General features: G+C 42.3%; 1 protein-coding gene across 4 annotated transcripts in view; it reads right to left on the minus strand.

The window, feature by feature from the left end:
- Positions 1-24,081, minus strand: part of PRICKLE2 (prickle planar cell polarity protein 2) — a 316,460-nt gene that overhangs the window by 78,066 nt on the left and 214,313 nt on the right. The window contains exon 1 of one of the 4 annotated variants that reach the window (XM_073644675.1): positions 15,794-16,397. The exons of the other annotated variants lie outside the window; for them this stretch is intronic. The gene's annotated coding sequence lies outside the window, so the exon portion shown is untranslated. Of the gene's footprint in view, positions 1-15,793; positions 16,398-24,081 lie in introns of those variants that run through there. 4 annotated transcript variants of the gene reach the window in all.

The following is a 24,081-nucleotide window of genomic DNA, read 5'->3' on the forward strand; positions in this document are numbered from 1 at the left end:
CATACCACACTTCTCTTCCCGGACGGCCCCAATTTCTGCGCTCACCCGTAAAGGTACTAATCCCAAAGAGTGGCCACCCGAAGCAGAGGAGGCCTTTCTTTCCCTTAAACAGGCCTTCTCTTCCGCCCCGGTGCTGCATCGCCCAGATGGCAACAAACAGTTCTTCCTGGAAGTTGACGCCTCCTCCTCTGGAGCCGGAGCGGTACTTACTCAAAAATCATCTTCCGGGAGGATGGTAACTTGTGGCTTCTTCTCTAAACTCTTCTCCTCCTCTGAGCGCAACTATTCCATAGGAGACCGAGAGTTATTGGCCATCAAACTGGCATTGGAGGAGTGGCGTTACCTGCTCGAGGGGGCTCTTCACCCGGTAATAATTTACACTGACCACAAGAACTTGGCTTACCTCCAGCATGCCCAGAGACTTAACCCGCGCCAAGCCCGGTGGTCCTTGTTTTTTGCTCGTTTTGATTTTGTCCTTCATTTTCGCCCGGCTGACAAAAACGTCAAGGCGGACGCCTTGTCTCGGTCCTTTCTGGTGTCTGATCTCGAGGAGGATCCGAAACATATCATCGATCCCGCCAGAGTAATGCAGGTGGCTCCCGTGAGTCTAAATCGTCTTCCTCCTGGTAAGACGTTCGTACCAGTACCTGATCGGGAGAAGATCCTACACTGGGGTCATTCGTCTAAACTAGCTGGCCACGCCGGTCAGAAAAAGACCCTCCAGCTTATTACCCGGCACTACTGGTGGCCTAACCTGCACAAGGATGTAATAGACTTTGTTTCTGCCTGTGTGTCCTGCGCCCGCAACAAAGTTCCGAGACACCTGCCGGCCGGCCGCCTCCTACCTCTGCCAGTACCTGCTGCCCCCTGGCAGCATATAGCGATGGACTTCATTACTGATCTACCCGTCTCTGCCAGTTGTACGGTCATTTAGGTGGTCGCTGACCGCTTCTCCAAGATGGCTCACTTCATTCCACTGCCAGGTCTTCCGTCTGCACCCGAGCTGGCTAAAGACTTTATCCGCCACATCTTCCGTCTTCATGGCCTGCCCCGTCACATCGTGTCGGATCGTGGGGTACAGTTCACTTCCCGTTTCTGGAGAGCCACTTGTAAATTGCTGGACGTCACCCTGGACTTCTCCTCCGCTTACCACCCACAGTCTAATGGTCAAGTGGAGCGGATCAATCAGAACCTGACCAGTTACCTTCGGCACTTCGTTAATGCCCACCATTCTGACTGGGTGGATCTCCTGCCATGGGCCGAATTCTCGTACAACAATCACGAGAGCGAGTCTTCCTCCAAATCCCCGTTTTTTGTAGTCTACGGTCAGCATCCTCGGATCCCGTTTCCCGTCTCCACCTCGGCGGACAATCCGGCTGCGGAATCTCTTGTTAACAAATTTTCCTCCATATGGGAGAGTACCCGGTCCGCACTCCTTCTGTCTTCCGAGCGTATGAAAAGACACGCTGACAAAAAACGTCTGGACCCTCCTCAATTCCGCCCTGGGGATAAAGTCTGGCTCTCGTCCAAATATGTCCGGCTCAAGATCCCTTCCTATAAGTTAGGGCCTCGGTTCATCGGCCCACTGGAGGTCATCAGTCAGATCAACCCGGTGGCCTATAAATTGAAACTCCCGGCCAACTTACGGATCCCTAACTCCTTCCATGTGTCTCTCCTCAAACCTGTGGTGCTTAACTCTTTTTCCAAGTCTACAGGTACGCCTCCTGCTCCGGTTTCTGCTGAGGACGAGTTTGAGGTAGAGAACATTCTTGCCACCAAAAGGGTAAGAGGAAAGACCTTTTTTCTGGTAGATTGGAAGGGGTTTGGTCCTGAGGAGAGAACGTGGGAGCCCCGGGAGAACATCCATGCCCCTCTCATCCTAGCTAAATTTCTGTCTGGCCTAAAAAAGGGGGGGCCTAAAGGGGGGGGTACTGTAGCGCTGGCGTCCCTGCCCTCTGCTAGGCAGGGACGCTGCTCCCCTCACCGCTCTGCTCCGTGCCCGGCGTCCTCTCCCCGCTCTGCTGTCAGCGCGCGCTCCTTCCCGGCGTCCTCCTCCCGCTCTGCTCTCAGCGCGCGCTCCTTCCCGGCCCCTGTGCTTAGGGCGCGCGCGCGCGCGCTCCCCTCCTCTTAAAGGGGCCGCGCGCGCCGTCCTAAGGAGTCCCCGGCCAATGGCCGGAGGACTTCATCATATATAAGGCACCTCCTCCAAAATGGAGGTGCCCGAGCAATGTTGTTTGCACCTGTGTCTCACCTGTGCTTCAGCCCTCAGGTCCCGTTGCCAGTTACCTGCCAGTTACCTGCCAGTTTCCTGCCAGTTTCCTGCCAGTTACCTGCCTGATTCCTGCCTGAATACTTGTTACCTGCCTGCCTGCCTGAGGTCCGACGGTCTGCCTTACAACTCCGGTCAGTCTGTCTAAGGACCAACTTGTCCGCTCACCTGGGAGCGCACATCAGCTACCTGCCTGCTTGCCTGAGGTCCGACGGTCTGCCTTACAACTCCGGTCAGTCTGTCTATGGACCAGCTTGCCCGCTCACCTGGGAGCGCTTCTCCGCTACCTGCCTGCTTGCCAGCCCGGAGGCTCCGTTGTCACGTGCTGTGACCACCAGCTATCTCAGAGACTCTTGCCCGCTCACCTGGGAGCGCATCTCCGTTACCTGCCTGCTTGCCAGCCCGGAGGTCCCGTTGTCACGTGCGGTGACCACCAGCTTTTCCAGAGACTCTTGCCCGCTCACCTGGGAGCGCTTCTCCGTTACCTACCTGCCTGCCAGCCCGGAGGTTCCGCCGTCACGTGCCGTGACCACCTGCTATTCCAGAGACTCTCGCTTGCTCACCTGGGAGCACACATCTACCATCTGCCTGCTAGCCTACCCGGAGGCTCTGCCATCACAGGTCGTACCTACCCCTTACCCAGAGACTGCCCTGATCACTTGCCGTAACTCCCTGTCCGTTCACCCAGAGACTGCCACCCGCTCCCTTACAAGGGCCGCCCCCTTGTATAGTAGCTCAGAGGTTCCGCCTCCCGGACCCGTTACACATACAAATCTTTATATGTGGGAATGATGAGATGTATAAAATAATAACATACGCTAATAAAAGGGGACGGACTGCCAAAATAATCTACGGTATATATTACACCATACTACATATATCATGTAGAGGTGGTGTCAGTCTTGTAATATATCTTCTCTGAAATATATATATAAAGTCAGGTAAGATGTTCGGCTTAAAAGAGGAGTAGCATTGTCCTGGCCACACTAAAGGGTACAGGAAGCAAGCACTCCTCAAATGTCATCAGATCCTGAAAATCTGGCAATCACTCTACTATTGTGACACAAGTAACTTAAAATCCAAGAGCTTTCTACCGATGAAAACAATGGGCTTCTTCCTTTCCTTTGGAAGGATTTGTATATAAATCCATGTTCACATATCTTTAGTTTGTGCTCCTCTGGTTTGGCGTCGGGCAGGTATGGGATTAGCAGCAAACCTTGTTCTCTTCATAGAAGTCCCCTGTGGATGACCCGCCATCAGCATTATGCCGCACAATACACACGGCTCTGGAGAATTGCCACATCACGGACTTATTTATCTTTCCGAGAGAAATCTTCCTCTTTGTTTATGAGGAAAGAAAATTCTATGTTGAGGACATTACAGGGTAAAGAGATTTCTGTGACCGCAGGAAGGGAGGACTGAAGAATATTGGATGCCGGAGGCAATGAATGCCAAGAATATGAATGTAGTATTATGGAGAGAGCTAGATAGATACAATAGATAGATAGATAGATAGATAGATAGATAGATAGATAGATAGATAGATGATAGACAGATAGATGATAGATAGATAGATAGATGATAGATCGATAGATAGATACAATAGATAGATGATAGATAGATAGATAATAGATGATAGATCGATCGATAGATAGATAGATACATACTATAGCAATGTACATTACTCTGTATTCCAGTGTATATCTATAGGTCTACACTGTGTGCAGAATTATTAGGCAAATGAGTATTTTGATCACATGATACTTTTTATACATGTTGTCCTACTCCAAGCTGCATAGGCTTGAGAGCCAACTACCAATTAAGTAAATCTGGTGATGTGCATCTCTGTAATGAGGAGGGGTGTTGACTAATGACATCAACACCCTATATAAGGTGTGCTTAATTATTAGGCAACTTCCTTTCCTTTGGCAAAATGGGTCAGAAGAGAGATTTGACCGGCTCTGAAAAGTCCAAAATTGTGAGATGTCTTGCAGAGGGATGCAGCAGTCTTGAAATTTCCAAACTTTTGAAGCGTGATCACCGAACAATCAAGCATTTCATGGAAAATAGCCAACAGGGTCGCAAGAAGCGTGTTGGCCAAAAAAGGCGCAAAATAACTGCCCATGAATTGAGGAAAATCAAGCGTGAAGCTGCCAAGATGCCATTCGCCACCAGTTTTGCCATATTTCAGAGCTGCAGCGTTACTGGAGTATCAAAAAGCACAAGGTGTGCGATACTCAGGGACATGGCCAAGGTAAGGAAGGCTGAAAAACCACCACTTTGAACAAGAAACATAAAACGGCAAGAATGGGCCAAGAAATATCTTAAGACTGATTTTTCAAAGGTTTTATGGACTGATGAAATGAGAGTGACTCTTGATGGGCCAGATGGATGGGCCAGAGGCTGGATCAGTAAAGGGCAGAGAGCTCCACTCCGACTCAGACGCCAGCAAGGTGGAGGTGGGGTACTGGTATGGGCTGGTATCATCAGAGATGAACTTGTGGGACCTTTTCGGGTTGAGGATGGAGTGAAGCTCAACTCCCAGACCTACTGCCAGTTTCTGGAAGACAACTTCTTCAAGCAGCGGTACAGGAAGAAGTCGGTATCGTTCAAGAAAAAGATGATTTTCATGCAGGACAATGCTCCATCACATGCATCCAACTACTCCACAGCGTGCCTGGCCAGTAAAGGTCTAAAAGAAGAAAAAATAATGACATGGCCCCCTTGTTCACCTAATCTGAACCCCATAGAGAACCTGTGGTCCATCATAAAATGTGAGATCTACAGGGAGAGAAAACAGTACACCTCTCGGAGCAGTGTCTGGGAGGCTGTGGAGGCTGGTGCACGCAATGTTGATCGAAAACAGATCAAGCAACTGATAGAATCTATGGATGGAAGGCCGTTGAGTGTCATCATAAAGAAAGGTGGCTATATTGATCACTAATTTTTTTGGTTTTTGGTTTTGCATGTCAGAAATGTTTATTTCTAAATTTTGTGCACTGATATTGGTTTACCTGGTGAAAATAAACAAGTGAGATGGGATTATATTTGGTTTTTACTAAGTTGCCTAATAATTCGACACAGTAATAGTTACCTGCACAAACAGATATCCTCCTAAGATAGCCAAATCTAAAAAAAAAACACTCCAACTACCAAAAATATTAAGCTTGGATATTTATGAGTCTTTTGGGTTAATTGAGAACATAGTTGTTCATCAATAATAAAAATAATCCTCTAAAATACAACTTGCCTAATAATTCTGCACACAGTGTATGTATAATGCCCAAGCCACATCTACTTTGTAACCAAATGTACAGAAGATAGGTAGGTAGGTAGGTAGATAGATAGATGATAGATAAATATTAGATATATAGATAGAGGATATAGATAATAGATAGATGATAGATAGATAGGTGATATAGATAGATGATAGATAGATAGATAGATAGATAGATAGATAGATAGAAGGAAAATTAGAAGTAGCACCAGCAAAAGTTTGGGTGCCAAGCCTCCCAGGTAAAGACCAAACCTCTTATATAGAATAAGAAAAATGGAAGCAGCTCACAAAATTGAAAAAGTGAAAAAAAATTAAAAAAAAACTTGTGCTTTTAATAGCCCATTATATAGATGTTTCAGTTCTTACTGAGAACCATTTTTAAGCCTTGCAAAAGATTCTCAGTAAGAAGCGAAACTTCACCACAATGGGTTATTAAAAGCATAAGTTTTGTCACTTGTTTTAATTGGCAGCATCCATTCTTCATATTATAGCTAGATAGAGATAGATAGATAGATAGATAGATAGATAATAGATAGATAGAGAGAAGGATAGATAGATAGAGAGAAGGATAGATAGAGGGATAGATAGATAGATAGATAGATAGATAGATAGATAGATAGATAGATAGAGGGATAGATAGAGGGATAGATAGATAGATAGATAGATAGATAGATAGATAGATAGATAGATAGATAGATAGATAGATAGATAGATAGATAGATAGAGGGATAGATACATGGATAGATGGATAGATGGATGGATAGATGGATAGATAGATAGATAGATAGATAGATAGATAGATAGATAGATAGATGGATAGAGGGATAGAGGGATAGAGGGATAGAGGGATAGATAGAGGGTTAGAGGGATAGATAGAGTAGATATTAGACAAGTGCAATCCTCAAGGTCTGGACCTCTACATAGTAAAAAAAAAAAGCAGTACTCTTATCTAAAAAAAGGTGAAAATTGCTGTTCGGATTCCAAACTTGTGTACAGCTTTCTTTTTAACCTTTTTTTGGCGTAGGAGCGCTGCAGATAGATACATAGATGATTATGATAATATTCTTATATTAGGAAACTTTCTATCAGTGCATGAGCATTTACTATTTTACCAAAATCGGAAGTGACATCAGATTTCACCACTTTTCCTTTTCTCACTTGACTTATCTTCACAAAACAGTGCCACATCTGTCCACAGATTGTTAATGGTATTGCAGCTCATCCCCATTTACTTCAATAATGATGCAATACCAATTGCTACCCAATTTCAAGTGTGGCACTGTTTCTGGAAGAAAGTAGACATTATTTTCTAAAACTAGGCAACCTCTTTTAATCTTCTATAAATGCAAGTGAAAAGCCCTGTTCACAAAGAAAGTCTATTCTCAAGAAACCAGAGTAAAGTTGTTACTATAAGAATCACTGGAAATAAATTTAAGGGCATCAGAAACATGTGCCAGGGGCCAGACAGAGAAGAACTTGGCAATCTCGGGAGGTGCCTCCTTCTGGGAGGTGGAGGCACTGCAGCGTAGAGGCCACTGAAGGCCTCTGAGGCAGTTTTTTTTATAAGCCAATGTTATTATACAGCCAGTAATGGCCCAAATTGTGTTCCCATGGGCCCCCTTGGATCTCAGCCACTACCTGAGGCTTGGCTTTGAAAAATGATATTGTGGGCAAGGAGCAAACTCCACACATGTCCAGTCACTAGCCAGCCATGCCATGCCCTGTACGGTATCTACCATAGATTTATGTCACATAAGGGGCTTGGAGTGAAGGAAAAACAAGAATGTGCCGACAGTCCCAGTACAAATGATGCCGGAGGAATGAAGAATAGAACTGTTGAATTTCAATATTCAATCCCTTTGATGCCAGAAGTATCTTACTCCCCTTTCCCCATTGAAAACATCAATGAGGGCGTGGGGAGGAACACCAGTTGGGTGAAGAAGCAATTGTCCATCAGCTATTGAAGGTGTATGGGCGGCTTTAGCGATTCACAAGGCCATACAATGTCTGATGTACAGGATGCCTCGCCTTTTGAAACTGAAATTCCACAAAGACCATAAAAAAAACGAGAAAACAATACATAACATTTCTTTACTTTCCATCCCTTTAATATCATCATAAAAGGCATTGGCAGCAGATTTATCAACCCAGAACACTGATTAGTTGCCATGGATTCCAGCACATTCTGTACTAACACATTTCTTCTTTTCTGCTTTTTTTTACCTCTATAATACTGTAACTTGGAACAAATCTTAGGAAAAACTCAAGATCCCGACGCATTTCGAGCTACAAGAAAATAGAAATCAAATCCTATGACGGCTCCAATGCATCTGACCCAGATTTCATGTAGAAATAACTGTGGGCGCTATATTAGCGGTATCATAACAGTAAGGTGTTCTGTTTCGCATGAGTCGGGGCCACGACAATGGCCGCATTATCAACACAGAGAAAACAGCACAGTGCAGTCTCATCGATCGGTTATGTAGCAGTAAAGGCAAAGAGTGTCCAAAGAAGAATAAAGAGGAGATGATTCCCACCATGACGCAAATCAATAATACCGTAACCCAGAGTGATGTCTTCAACGTGCGTCATCTCCTTTATACCTATGGAATCAAGATTTTATTACACATGAATCACCGATGGTAGATTTATAGAGGACTACTGGTCTGAGTATGTAACAAGGACATCTCAGAAAGAAGGACTTTATATTGCAGCTTAGCCACCGGGTACTGGAGTTCACAAAGTAAGATAAACCTCCCTGCTTTCTGTAACTCACTTGTCAGCTTTGCTGTGTAGTACAGTACAGAGTCTTCAGAGTCGTCTCATTATGTGGCCAGCAGAGTCATCTCATTATCATTAGAGGACGTGGCCAGCAGAGTCATCTCATTATCATTAGAGGATGTGATTAGCAAAGTCATCTCATTAGAGGACGCGGTCAACAGAGTCATCTCATTATCATTAAAGGATGTGATTAGCAAAGTCATCGCATCCTTAGAGGTCACGATCAGCAGAGTCATCTCATTATCATTAGAGGAAGCGGTCAACAGAGTCATCTCATTATCATTAGAGGATGTGATTAGCAAAGTCATCGCATCCTTAGAGGTCACGATCAGCAGAGTCATCTCATTATCATTAGAGGACGTGATCAGCAGAGTCATCTCATTATCATTAGAGGATGTGATCAGCAGAGTCATCTCATTATCATTAGAGGATGTGATCAGCAGAGTCATCTCATTATCATTAGAGGACGCAGTCAACAGAGTCATCTCATCATTAGAGGATGTGATTAGCAAAGTCATCGCATCCTTAGAGGTCACGATCAGCAGAGTCATCTGATTATCATTAGAGGATGTGATCAGCAGAGTCATCTCATTATCATTAGAGGACGCGGTCAACAGAGTCATCTCATTATCATTAGAGGACGTGATCAGCAGAGTCATCTCATTATCATTAGAGGATGTGATCAGCAGAGTCATCTCATTATCATTAGAGGATGTGATCAGCAGAGTCATCTCATTATCATTAGAGGATGTGATCAGCAGAGTCATTTCATTATCATTAGAGGATGTGATCAGCAGAGTCATCTCATTATCATTAGAGGATGTGATCAGCAGAGTCATCTCATTATCATTAGAGGACACGGTCAACAGAGTCATCTCATTATCATTAGAGGATGTGATTAGCAAAGTCATCGCATCCTTAGAGGACACGATCAGCAGAGTCATCTCATTATCATTAGAGGATGTGATCAGCAGAGTCATCTCATTATCATTAGAGGACGCGGTCAACAGAGTCATCTCATTATCATTAGAGGATGTGATTAGCAAAGTCATCGCATCCTTAGAGGTCACGATCAGCAGAGTCATCTCATTATCATTAGAGGACGCGGTCAACAGAGTCATCTCATTATCATTAGAGGATGTGATCAGCAGAGTCATCTCATCATTAGAGGACGTGATCAGCAGAGTCATCTCACTATCATTAGAGGACGTGATCAGCAGAGTCATCTCCTTATCATTAGAGGATGTGATCAGCAGAGTCATCTCATTATCATTAGAGGATGTGATCAGCAGAGTCATCTCATTATCCTCAGAGTATGTCGCCAGCAGAGTCATCTCATTATCATTATAGAAAGTGAAGAGCAGAGTCATCTCATTATCTTTAGAGGGCAAGATCTCATTATTATTCAGGGACGTGATCAGCAGAGTCATCTCACTATTATTCAAGGACGTGATCAGCAGAGTCATCTCATTATTATTCAAGGACGTGATCAGCAGAGTCATCTCATTATTATTCAAGGACGTGATCAGCAGAGTCATCTCATTATTATTCAGTGATGTGATCAGCAGAGTCATCTCATCATATAAGCATTTTATGACAGATGGCAGCTCTCTTGTATTGCTCGAGTCCCAGCAGATTTGGTTCTGCATCTCCTCCACTCTCTGGGGAAGGAGCTGTACTACATCTATAGATATTATATCATATATAATGGCACAAAGTATCAGTGTTACTGGTATGTTTCATGTACAAAATGGGGTTATCCCTTCTCAAAACCGGCAAGATATATTGGGGTACTGTCACCATTTATGGTTGGCACTACGGTCATCCAAGAGGTGGAATGAGACATCCCATAGATTCATCTCCCCAGTTTGGTCGACTTCCTTCTAAGCCTTTCAATGGCTCATCAGCACAAACCCAGGCGACCAATAAAACAACATTTGCATCGGATATCCATAAATCCTTTATAACTCTTTATGGAGACTCCAATAAAAAAGCTTGTTTACAGGATTCCTATGTAATCAGCAATGAAGGAAGCCATGAAACTGTGTGTAACCAGCTTGTTAAACCTCATCCCATACGAAGACTCCGATTCAATACTGTGGCTTACAGGTTAAGGCTGTTACCCTAAGCCGGGGGAAGGGGGATATGAAACCAATGCAACATTTGTATGGGATTTGTAGGATTTATAGGTTAGGAGTGGACCCCAAAGGAAGAGGAACATGAATGAGGGCATATGATGGTACATTGAATCTATTCTATGTAACCCAACACAGATGTGCCCGGCTGTGATATGAATGATATTATCCTGGGACTATAGAGTCAATATAGCGCTACTAAAGCCAGTGCATAAATGGGGGATGACCAGCTGGATACTTTTAATTGCCTAATTAGAAAGGTCATTGTTTTGGCTCTTGTACATTCCAGCTGTTAACGAGGAATTAATTACCGAGAAATTAATGATTTTCCGTTGCACGTGTTACCCTTAGTAAACAATGAACGGAAAGACACAAAAGATATGACGTGTACCAGATAGCACATTGTCAAATCCTCATCATGTACCACAATTAATTACATCTTTTTAGAAGTTACCTATGGGTTTAGGAATAATTATGTTAATGCAATTGGGTCTCATGAATAATTTCCCAAGGAGGCGGTAAATCTAAATAACACAAAGGCGATGGATACATCACGTCTAAGTATATATATAACATATGTAATTAATCTCATCAAATAAAAAAAAAAAATAACACAATAACTAAAAAAAATAAATAACACAAATACATCGCGTCTAAAAAAAGAAAAAAATATATATGTAAATAATCTCAAAATAAATAAAAAAACTAAGTCAGCTTAATACGATATTAATTAAAAATGTAAACAAAAATAAATAAATAAAAAAATTATATAACATAATAAATGTTTAAATAAAAATTTAAAAAGTAGGAGGGAAACTTTATAAAAAGAATAATCTATAATCAATGAGTTGGCCACTCTAATAGATCTAGTGGGGGGGTTTAAGCAGTTAAATACCAAGGGCAAACATATGGGAATCGTAAAGATCGGAGGGGGGAGTGCTCAATAATTCAAAGCAAGACCTCTAGAAATATTACAAAATATAATATAAAACAAACAAGACAACAATAAATAATTTACAAAAATAGTTGCAAAAGCAAACATAATCAAAAGGGAGGGGAACAAAAACAATATAGAGGAGTCACCTCCAAAATATTCCATAAAATGGTGCATTTTTTTTGCATAATCTTTCGATTTTAAACCAAGCAAACACTACGAGGAATTACAGTATAGAAAGGGGAAAGTGAAATGCCTTTTTTACGGGATATCGTATATTTCCAGTGATTTGGAACAGACAGGAGGGCATGAAATGATTTACGCTGCGTGTCTGAGATTCTCAGCAGGAGTTCCCGGAGTAACGTTAATATGGATATGGCATCGAGTTTACAGGTTATCTTTTGATCAGAAAATTGGTCCGTGTAATTATTCACATACTGGATGAAATGGTTTCCTTTCATTGTTTTCCTTGAAATGTTCGGAACACATGGGATACATTTCCTTATGTAATGTACCACTGCTAAATCAACTCCTCCTGGGCTTCCTCTACTAGGAATTTATTTTATTTTTCGATTTTTTTTTTGTCAAAGCTACAAATGTGAAATTAACTATTAATTAAGACTTACATCCTTCGTGAGCAGGATCTGCCATTATATCACCCGTCCTACATACCCCTCTAGAATGTGCACAAACTACAGACTCCTCAAGAATCTCCCCAACCTACAGACCCCCTACATAAACTAAACAAGCCACACACCCCTCCAGAATGTGCCCATCCTGGAAACACCCTAAAGAATCTGCCCAAGATACAGACTCCTACAGAATATGTCCAATCTATCCAGCCTACAGACCCCCTACATAAACTAAACAAGCCACACACCCCTCCAGAATGCGCCCATCCTGGAAACACCCTAAAGAATCTGCCCAAGATACAGAACCCTACAGAATATGTCTAATCTATCCAACCTACAGACCCCTATTGTAGCTACCCTATTTACAGATTCTATGTAACCTGCCCAATTTACAGACCCCCCACATAAACTAAACAAGCTACACACCCCTCCAAAATCTGCCCATCCTGGAAACACCCTACAGAATCTGCCCAACCTACAGACTCCTCCAGAATCTGCCAAAACTAGAGACCCACTACACAATATAGATACCACTACAGAATAAGCCAAACCTACAGACCGCTACTCAATCTGCCCAACCTCCAGACCCTGAAACAATTTGCCCAACCAACAGATCCCTAAACTATCTACCCATCCTACAAACCCCAACAGACACTTATACTATCTATCCAACCTACAAACCCCTAAACAATCTGCCCAACCAACAGATACCTACACTATCTACCCAATCTACAAACTCCGACACAATCTTCCAAACCTACAGACCAGACACAATTTGCCCAACTAACAGATCCCTGCGCTATCTACCCAACAAACCTAGACCCAGATGCCCAACCTACAAACCCCTAAACAATCTTCCCAACCAACAGATCCCTACACTATGTACCGAACAAATCTCGACACAGATGCGTACACTATCTGCCCAACCTACAAACCCCTAAACAATCTGCCCAACCAACAGATCTCTACACTATGTACCGAACAAATCTCGACACAGATGCGTACACTATCTGCCCAACCTACAAACCCCTAAACAATCTGCCCAACCTAGAGACCCCGACACAATCCTCCCAACCTACAGACCCCGACACAATCCTCCCAACCTACAGACCCTGACACAATCCTCCCAACCTACAGACCCTGACACAATCCTCCCAACCTACAGATCCCTCCACAATCTGCCCAACCTTGAAACCCAGACACAGATGCCTACACTATCTGCCCAACTTACAAAACAATCGGCTCAACCTACAGACCTTAATCTGCCCAATTTGCAGACCACTACGCAAACTGCCCAACCTACAGACCCCTATACAATTCGTTCAACCCTGCAGACCCCTACACAAACTACCCAACAAACTCCCTACATAAACTACTTAACCCATCCCGAAAACAGCCTGCAAAATCTGCTGAACATGCAGACCCTCCCAGAATTTGTCCAACCTACTGCCCACTATCTGCCAAATCTCCAGAACCTGCCCAACCTTCAGACCCCACTTCATGTATATTACTATCCCAGATCATGGCAAAGGGATTGGGTCTTGAGTGTCAAAAATGTGTCACATTTGCTAACTAGGATGAAGTTTTGACTAGTGTCTATAGTGTCAAGTCATTTAATACCGACCCATCTGTGCAAACAAATGGGATACGATTAAGCTCAGTTTACTCAGTTACTAGGAGGCAAACACTGCAGCAATGACACCTAGACAGTAAAAAATAATCATGCACCCACAGATGTAGCTGAGCTGACTTTGCAAGATAGCAGCTCTGCTGAGTTTGTTAGTGGCACTGCCAGCTCCTGGCATCAGTGCCCTGGGTATTTTGCCAGGAATAACTACATCCAATTATTTCTTCCTCCTCCGCCTCTGCCATTGTCTAATGGTGCCCCAGGTATTTTCTGTATCTACTAACACCCCTGTTTTGACAGATTTAGCAGTGTTTAGCATGTAGAGAGTAATGTCAAATAATCTACAGAGCTGAGTTTATAATCAGGCACAAGGTATCACTGTGTTATCTAGCGTTTTACATAGGACTGCAAGGTAACATATTATGTTTAGTTACCATGGTACACAAATGACGCAGCTCTAAAGAAGTAAACATATTCAGCTCTGCTACATCTCTATGTTACAGATGAGAGCAAATCAACGATTAAATCAATAATTATGGTAATGTAAGACTCATATTGTTGAAATAGACCTTAGTAACTTTAATGGTTACGGTGTCATCCCACTGGGAGTCCAAAAAGAAAAAAAGCCCCTCAATTATAAAAGAGAGGAAGCATTTAAATTGATAAAGAAATGATGAATGAGGCACAATGGTGTCTGGACGCCTGAGCCCCCCAAGTCAAATGGACATGAAATAAATGGGATATGCTAAACTGGAGCTGGCTCTGCGGAGAAGGAGGCATCTGCTGCGAATAATTATCTTGTCATTATTCTGTCCCATAGAGAAAAGGTAAAAGTGGGTCCTGAGGACGGGGCAGGACGGCTGGGCTGCAAACAAAAGCCAAAAAAAGATGAATCTCTATGTGGAGCAGGTCACAGTCCACCGCCCCCAGCAAATCAACAACGTCCCCCCGCAAATAATGGATCACCACAAAAAGCAATCAATGTATCCTTCTGTTGTGTAAACGGATACATTCTCCCAACATTTCTGTTCTATGCAGATCTGTCTTATATCTATTATCTAGCTACATCATCATATCTTTGTTATACATCTATCTATCTTCTATCTACTTATCTTACATCTAAAAAGCACATTTCTCTTATCTAGCTAGATCATATCTATCTAACAACTATGTATCATCTAACATCTAGCTACAGCAAAACAATCCAGTGTATATCTGCCAATCTCACTTCTAATATCTACATCTATCTTGTTGTTTAATTCTAAATACGGTAACTTAGTAGGGTTACCTGCAGTCAGGTGCCCATACACAAACTCAGCTCTGCTAAGTCAATGAAAGATAGATAAAGAGAGAGATGAATAGAAAACGATAGATATAGAGATAGAAAGAGATAAATAGAAATAAAACAAGATAGAGAGATAAAAGTATAGATAGATAATGAGAAGATAGATAAAGAGATATAAAAAGATAGTGATCGATAGAAGTATAGATCGATAAGAGATAGATGTATATATAGATAGATACTGGATAGATAGATAGATAGATAGAAAGATAATAGATAGAGGGATAGATAGATAATAGATAGATAGATAATAGATGGATGATAGATAGATAGACAGATAGATAATAGATGGATAATAGATAAATAGATAGAGGGATAATGAAAGATAGATAATAGAGAGATGATAGACAGAAAAATATAGAGATGATAGATGTTAGAAAGAAAAAGATAGACGATAGATAAATAGATATAGATAAAGATAGATAGATAGACAGATGATACAAAGAAAGAGATAGATGGATAGATGATAGATACTGTGTTAAATCAATAGATGTACACCAGACAGCCAGACAAATAGACAGGGAGTAGGGGATAGAAATGGATAGATACGCACTAGAAAAATAGATAATGGGTGGTTGGGTAACAGAGATAGATAGATAGATAGATAGATAGATAGATAGATAATAGATAGGATACTATAGCAATGTACATTACTCTGTATTCCAGTGTATACCTATAGGTCTATGTATAATGCCCAAGCCTCATCTACTTTGTGACCAAGTGTACAGAAGACCAGAAGTCATAAAACCCAACAATGTGTCTGCAGACATGAAATAAGAAGATGCCCAGCACGTACCAGCAGCAGCAGAGGCTCCCAGCTCCCAGGCAGAGGACTCAGCTCCCAGCTCCTCACTATCACTGAGTGCGGCTCTGCTCGGCCATGCTGCTCCTCATACTGACATGCCCATCCAGCCTTCTGCTCTGCTGCTCAGCTTGACAAGACATTGGGAGTCACTTGAGCTGAAATGAGCAGTGGGGCTTTGTCAGAGCCCTTTAGAGCAGAGGCACAGATCAAGCAGCAGGCTGCTGGCTGAGAAGAAGTCTACTGTGCAAGCCATCAGCAGGACGAGTGTGATTCCTGCCCTTTCTGGCTGGGTCTTTAAGGAGAACTCCCCCCTTCTTCCCAAATCTTCTTTTCTTTTCCAGCAGGATAAGATCCAGTGCACACAAGGGTTTTCAGTGTTCCCTTTCTTCTATTTAAATGACCCTTTGTAGTAGCAGCGATGTTATGTCCAATTTGCTCTCTAAGATCTTGTAAAGGAAATACTTAGCCCTATGGAGAATAGTTGCCAGCTTGCTCTCTCCCTGTGCCAGAATGTGGCTTGTTGCAGAGCTGCCTCTGCTGAATGCTAATGATGCTGTGATGTCAGCAGCAAACCCCAGTCTGCCCTAGGACCTTCCACTGGTCACTGGCCGCCTCCTATCATTCATTTACATACAGATCAATAATCCCTCTGGGTGTTTAGCCCAAACACAATCCATTGTAGTCCTGTTACCAAAACATCTGGCGACCCTACAATAATTAAGAGGAGAACGATAAAACGCTTTTTTTTTTCCAACAGATCTAGTTGGTCGACAACCAAACACGAACATATTTTCCGTATTAAGTTACCGCTTTGTATCCAGCATCTGTTTTATGTTGCTTTTTTATCTTAAGTGGACGTGGGTTATTTGAGGCAGCCTTTAGATTACAAGGGTTGAAGCATGGACACAAAAAAGATCCTCAAGTGTCGCTTAGATTGTATTTATTTTTTATTTTTTTTAGATATTTTTAATAGATGGGAATGGAAAAGACTGGATTTAAGGTTTAGAAAAAAGATCTATCATTTGATTTTTTTTTTTTTTAATCTATACAGAGTTCCTCCTTCAATTCTCGCTGCACCACTGATTCTGGAACAGTTTTTCTTTTTCTTCTGTGCCCCTCCGTTCCAAAGTTATACCCCCTGGGAATAATGGTGCAAATTGTGTCTTTAGCCAACTAGGCGTATACATCACCAATCAAAATAAGGCCGCACTCACAATGAAGTACTGTGGTATACGCCCAGTTGGCTGAAGGAGAAATTTTCTGCGTAGGTTCATGCCAAGTTTTGTTTTATGCACAGTCAACTTGTAACATGGGTTCTCTCTGCTTTCCCAGACATCTAATTAAAGGTTTATTCCCAAAATAGTAAATTATTCCCTAAACACAGCATAGGGGATACCTGACTGATTGCTGGGGGGTCAACTGCTGGGACCCCCAGTGATCCTGAAAATGTGGCTCGGCAGAGTCCAGTCTTGAATGGCGCAGAGGTGTGCATGCTCGACCACTCTTCTTTTCATTGTCAGTGGGACTGCGGGAAATAGCTGATCACTGTACTCGGCTTTCTCCGGCAGTCCCATAGACAATGAATGGAGCGGATGTTGAGTATGACATGGGCTTGGCAGAGCCACGTTTGTTGGGTTCCAGAGCCACGTTCTTCTGATCAATGTGGGTCCCAGCAATCAACAAATTATCCCCCTATCCAAACAGAAAAGGGCTCCCATGCAAGAACAATAAATGGACACTTTGCAGCCCAAAAGGTCATCATAATGCACAATTCCACCTGCTTTGGAGGTGGAAATAGGCCCCTGTGTGTCCGCACAGGCTGCACCAATTATATGACCACCCCTGCCTCTATCCTATGGATAGAGAATAAAATGAGATATTGGGAAAACTCTTTTAAAGGGAAGGGGTCTATTAATTATCCCCCTTATCTGCCAGTCACAGAAAAAAATCAGCTACAAGTGTCTCCATTTTTGGAGGACTCAGAATGACCCTGCAGTACATTGATTTTGAATGGCCAACATGTAATACTTAATTTCCCCTCTGGAGGCACTGCAGAGTATGTCGCCAGGTTGTTTTGCAGAGTTGATCACTGGGGGACTCAGCAACAAGAAAATAAGTAGATTCTCCCAACAAAAAGACTTTTTTAGGTATGGACAGTCCCTTAAACTAATTTTTGTAAACTATGGGTAAAGGTGGTCATCGTAGTATTGATATGGCCACTATAACCCAAGAGTGGTTGGTAAGGTAATAAAAGTCTTGCATTTATAATGGTGGATGGTATGAGAACAGAATAGTTTGTGTGATAATAAAACATAACATGGGACAGATGGGAATTCATGACGTTTGCCTAATACTAGATTTTTGGCTACAGATTTCCCATGTACGGCCGTAGAATTTTTAGATAAATCAGAACACCGGGAATATAAAAGTTCTACCAGTTCCAAAAATATTAGACCCTTCATCTAATCAGGGTCATACATCTGCGCCTATGACCTACTTTTATTGTCGGTGGTTTTCATTTTCAGAAATGTGGCCGAGGGTATGAAGGACAATGGGAATTCCTAGTGGTACACCAGCTGTTTTGAGGCAAGGTCTCATCTAATGGCGGTTTGTCTTGGCTTAAGCTTTAGAGGAATTCTGCCAAACCTGAATTTTTAATATGCCATAATCAAAAGCAGTTATTATACTGCACACTGTGCAATAAACCTCACAGCAAGCATTCTGAATTATCAGCAGAACGTAAAAATACAAATAGTTTAGGCAAGTGAAACACTGCCCCTAGTGGCCACATTAAGTACAATTCAAATTGCAAAAACATTTCCACTAATGGCTTTCACCGACAGGAGTGCTGCCCCTAGTGGCTGGATGAGGCAAAATTTAATTAGCTGAAACACTGCCCCAGATGGCCACATTAAGATTACATTTTGTATGCATTTATCCAGAAGCTGCTCACTAGAATTTCATCAATATGACCATTGATACTTTCTTCGTAATGTTCTGTACTAGCTTCCTCCCCTAGCAAAGGGTACTTAGTTAATGCTGTTTTCAGCAAAAAAAGTAAAAGCACATAGTGAGGTGAACGACAAGAGTTAGGTACCATCCCGATTGGGGTCACCTTGTCGTGGTGGGATGGTTTTTAAGTTTTTTTTTTGGTTCAAAACAATGTTAAAAGGCTGGTCCGATTCAAATCGATAAGTCTGCAGTCACTCTGTGTGAATGCAGACTTATGAATCCTCCCCAGCGCACGCACTGTGCGCTGCGGGGATTTGGCGGTTTCTGTGCGGGGACCGAAGGGTATGTATGTGTTATACATACCCCCGGCCAGTGGGCGCCGCCTCGCTCTCCATACACTTGTATAAAGCGAGGCCGCACCCTCTAGTCGGCCACAGCCTCGCTTAATACAAGTATATGAAGCGAGGCCATGCCCACTAGATGGTCGCTGGCCGGGAGTATGTATAACTCATACATACCCTCTGGTCCCTAGCAAAACTAGGAATGTGAATGTGGCTCATTTAAAGGGAAACTATCATCAAAAAATGACCTATTGTTTAAATAAACTTTTCGTGTAACACATTTTTTTGGCACTTTATTATTCATGTCACAATGTGTATTAAAAATAAAAAAAAATAGAAATCTTGCAATTTTCACACTGGCCATTCGTGACATTTTTTAGGCTCTAACTTCCTGTTGTCTCAGGAAACAACACGTGCATTAGCCACAATGAACAGATCTGATTTTTTGTATTGAAGCATGTAATGAGCGTGTGCAATGGTCATTGTAACGGGAGAGGGAGCAGGATCAGCTATGACCAGTGACGTAACTTGAAGTTTGTAGGCCCAAAATGCATAATCTCCAAGAGATCCCCCAACTATTGGCCTTCTTATATGGGCCAAATGGACATTTTGGTCACCTCTTGGCTCCAGAATCATATGAAGAGAGCAATCACTGGAGAAGGACATCATGGTCGGAAGAATAGAAGGAACAAGACGAAGAGGAAGACCAGCAACCCGATGGCTTGATACAATGAAGATATCGGCGGAGAAGACCCTGGTGGACCTATCTAGGCTGCACAAGATCAATCTTCCTACAGAGCGTTAATTCATCAAGTCGTAATGGATAGGGATTGAGCAGAAGGTCATTAAAAAAAAACAAGTGTCAGGGCCAGAGTGAACCTACAACCCCTGCACCCACTACAGTTGTGTTCCTGGCTGTGACATCACCTATTGTGAATGGTGGATCCTGTGTTATCTACTGTATATAGAGGTGTTATCAATCATTGTACAGGAGGAGGTGAGCTGTGACATAACCTATTGTGAATGGTGGATCCTGTGTTATCTACTGTATATAGGTGTTATCGGTCATTATACAGGAGGAGGAGGAGGAGGTGAGCTGTGACATCACCTATTGTGAATGGTGGATCCTGTGTTATCTACTGTATATAGAGGTGTTATCGGTCATTGTACAGGAGGAGGAGAAGGTGAGCTGTGACATCACCTATTGTGAACGATGAATCCTGAAGTTATCAATCATTGTACAGGAGGAGGAGGTGAGCTGTGATCTCACCTATTGTGAATTCAGAGTTATCTACTGTATATAGAGGTGTTTTCAGTCATTGTACAGGAGGAGGAGGTGAGCTGTGACATCACCTATTGTGAATGGTGGATCCTGTGTTATCTACTGTATATAGAGGTGTTATCGGTCATTGTATAGGAGGAGGAGAAGGTGAGCTGTGACATCACCTATTGTGAATGGTGGATCCTGTGTTATCTACTGTATATAGAGGTGTTATCAATCATTGTACAGGAGGAGGAGGTGAGCTGTGACATCACCTATTGTGAATGGTGGATCCTGTGTTATCTACTGTATATAGAGGTGTTATCAATCATTGTACAGGAGGAGGTGAGCTGTGATATCACCTATTGTGAATCCAGAGTTATCCACTGTATATAGAGGTGTTTTCAGTCATTGTACAGGAGGAGGAGGTGAGCTGTGACATCACCTATTGTGAATCCAGAGTTATCTACTTTATACAGAGGTGTTATCAGTCATTGTTCAGGAGGAGAAGGTGAGCTGTGACATCACCTATTGTGAACGATGAATCCTGGAGTTATCTACTGTATATAGAGGTGTTATCAATCATTGTACAGGAGGAGGTGAGCTGTGACATAACCTATTGTGAATGGTGGATCCTGTGTTATCTACTGTATATAGGTGTTATCGGTCATTATACAGGAGGAGGAGGAGGAGGTGAGCTGTGACATCACCTATTGTGAATGGTGGATCCTGTGTTATCTACTGTATATAGAGGTGTTATCGGTCATTGTACAGGAGGAGGAGAAGGTGAGCTGTGACATCACCTATTGTGAACGATGAATCCTGAAGTTATCTACTGTATATAGAGGTGTTATCAATCATTGTACAGGAGGAGGTGAGCTGTGACATAACCTATTGTGAATGGTGGATCCTGTGTTATCTACTGTATATAGAGGTGTTATCAATCATTGTACAGGAGGAGGTGAGCTGAGACATAACCTATTGTGAATGGTGGATCCTGTGTTATCTACTGTATATAGGTGTTATCGGTCATTATACAGGAGGAGGAGGAGGAGGTGAGCTGTGACATCACCTATTGTGAATGGTGGATCCTGTGTTATCTACTGTATATAGAGGTGTTATCGGTCATTGTACAGGAGGAGGAGAAGGTGAGCTGTGACATCACCTATTGTGAACGATGAATCCTGAAGTTATCAATCATTGTACAGGAGGAGGAGGTGAGCTGTGATCTCACCTATTGTGAATTCAGAGTTATCTACTGTATATAGAGGTGTTTTCAGTCATTGTACAGGAGGAGGAGGTGAGCTGTGACATCACCTATTGTGAATGGTGGATCCTGTGTTATCTACTGTATATAGAGGTGTTATCGGTCATTGTATAGGAGGAGGAGAAGGTGAGCTGTGACATCACCTATTGTGAATGGTGGATCCTGTGTTATCTACTGTATATAGAGGTGTTATCAATCATTGTACAGGAGGAGGAGGTGAGCTGTGACATCACCTATTGTGAATGGTGGATCCTGTGTTATCTACTGTATATAGAGGTGTTATCAATCATTGTACAGGAGGAGGAGGTGAGCTGTGATATCACCTATTGTGAATCCAGAGTTATCCACTGTATATAGAGGTGTTTTCAGTCATTGTACAGGAGGAGGAGGTGAGCTGTGACATCACCTATTGTGAATCCAGAGTTATCTACTTTATACAGAGGTGTTATCAGTCATTGTTCAGGAGGAGAAGGTGAGCTGTGACATCACCTATTGTGAACGATGAATCCTGGAGTTATCTACTGTATATAGAGGTGTTATCAATCATTGTACAGGAGGAGGTGAGCTGTGACATAACCTATTGTGAATGGTGGATCCTGTGTTATCTACTGTATATAGGTGTTATCGGTCATTATACAGGAGGAGGAGGAGGAGGTGAGCTGTGACATCACCTATTGTGAATGGTGGATCCTGTGTTATCTACTGTATATAGAGGTGTTATCGGTCATTGTACAGGAGGAGGAGAAGGTGAGCTGTGACATCACCTATTGTGAACGATGAATCCTGAAGTTATCTACTGTATATAGAGGTGTTATCAATCATTGTACAGGAGGAGGAGGTGAGCTGTGATCTCACCTATTGTGAATCCAGAGTTATCTACTGTATATAGAGGTGTTTTCAGTCATTGTACAGGAGGAGGAGGTGAGCTGTGACATCACCTATTGTGAATGGTGGATCCTGTGTTATCTACTGTATATAGAGGTGTTATCGGTCATTGTATAGGAGGAGAAGGTGAGCTGTGACATCACCTATTGTGAATGGTGGATCCTGTGTTATCTACTGTATATAGAGGTGTTATCAATCATTGTACAGGAGGAGGAGGTGAGCTGTGATATCACCTATTGTGAATCCAGAGTTATCCACTGTATATAGAGGTGTTTTCAGTCATTGTACAGGAGGAGGAGGTGAGCTGTGACATCACCTATTGTGAATCCAGAGTTATCTACTTTATACAGAGGTGTTATCAGTCATTGTTCAGGAGGAGAAGGTGAGCTGTGACATCACCTATTGTGAACGATGAATCCTGGAGTTATCTACTGTATATAGAGGTGTTATCAATCATTGTACAGGAGGAGGAGGTGAGCAGTGACATCACCTATTGTGAATGGTGGATCCTGTGTTATCTACTGTATATAGAGGTGTTTTCAGTCATTGTACAGGAGGAGGAGGTGGTGAGCGGTGACATCACCTATTGTGAATGGTGAATCCAGAGTTACCTACTGTATATAGAGGTGTTATCAGCCATTGTATAGGAGGAGGAGGAGGTGAGCTGTGACATCACCTATTGTGATTGGTGGATCCTGTGCTATCAGCTGTGCATTGAGATATTACCTGGCAAGGTAATCGTGCCTTTAATGATAAGAAGCACTGCTGAAAACTCTTCCTGAGGGACAGAAAATAAAAAAAATAAAAAACACTGGCAACATTTAAAAAAAAAACAAAAAAAAACACATGTAGCACAAAAAAATGATTTAAACAATAGATCATTTTCTGATGATAGCTTCCCTTTAAAAAAATCACCAAATTGTAACCCTTCCTCTGATGATAATGAAACTGCTGAAAACGATTTAAAAAATTAAAGAATTTAGTCTAAAAAAAAGCCCCAGTGGCCAGAGTGAAAACTGCACGATTACGATTTATTTATTTTTTTATAAAAATCGTGATATGAAAAAAAAAATAAATACATTACCAACATTTTTAAAAAAAATTACATACAACATAAAAACCTTATTTAAACATTAAGTAATTTTTTTATGACAACATTAGCTTCCCTTTAAGAGGACTACAAGCATAAGGAAAAAAAATGAGAAAAAAAACAAAACTTTGTTTCCATTCGTTGCCTTTGGGTAAGTTGGAAATTTTCCATACGATTGTATGGTAAACCACGAAACGTGTCGACGCAAGACAGAGTAGATGTACGGCATTATGTATTCTGGTGTTATGAAATCCACGACCTTCTGTTTCTGCTTCTCATCCGCAGCGTCGAGAATTCGAGGCTTCAGTAACGCGGAGGAGCTAAATAATTCATCTGGTTCAATAAAGTTTAGAGCGGATGACTATCACAGCGGGGGGGGGGTCTGACGGCCGGTGTGTAGGACGGATTCTGTGTGTATATTACCATTGGCGGAGACGCTATATATATCTATATATACATATCTATACACACACTGTAAAATAT

This window comes from Phyllobates terribilis, unplaced genomic scaffold, assembly GCF_046119375.1.
Source record: "Phyllobates terribilis strain yellow unplaced genomic scaffold, ASM4611937v1 Scaffold_8__6_contigs__length_399053987, whole genome shotgun sequence".
Classification (NCBI taxonomy): Eukaryota; Metazoa; Chordata; class Amphibia; order Anura; family Dendrobatidae; genus Phyllobates; species Phyllobates terribilis.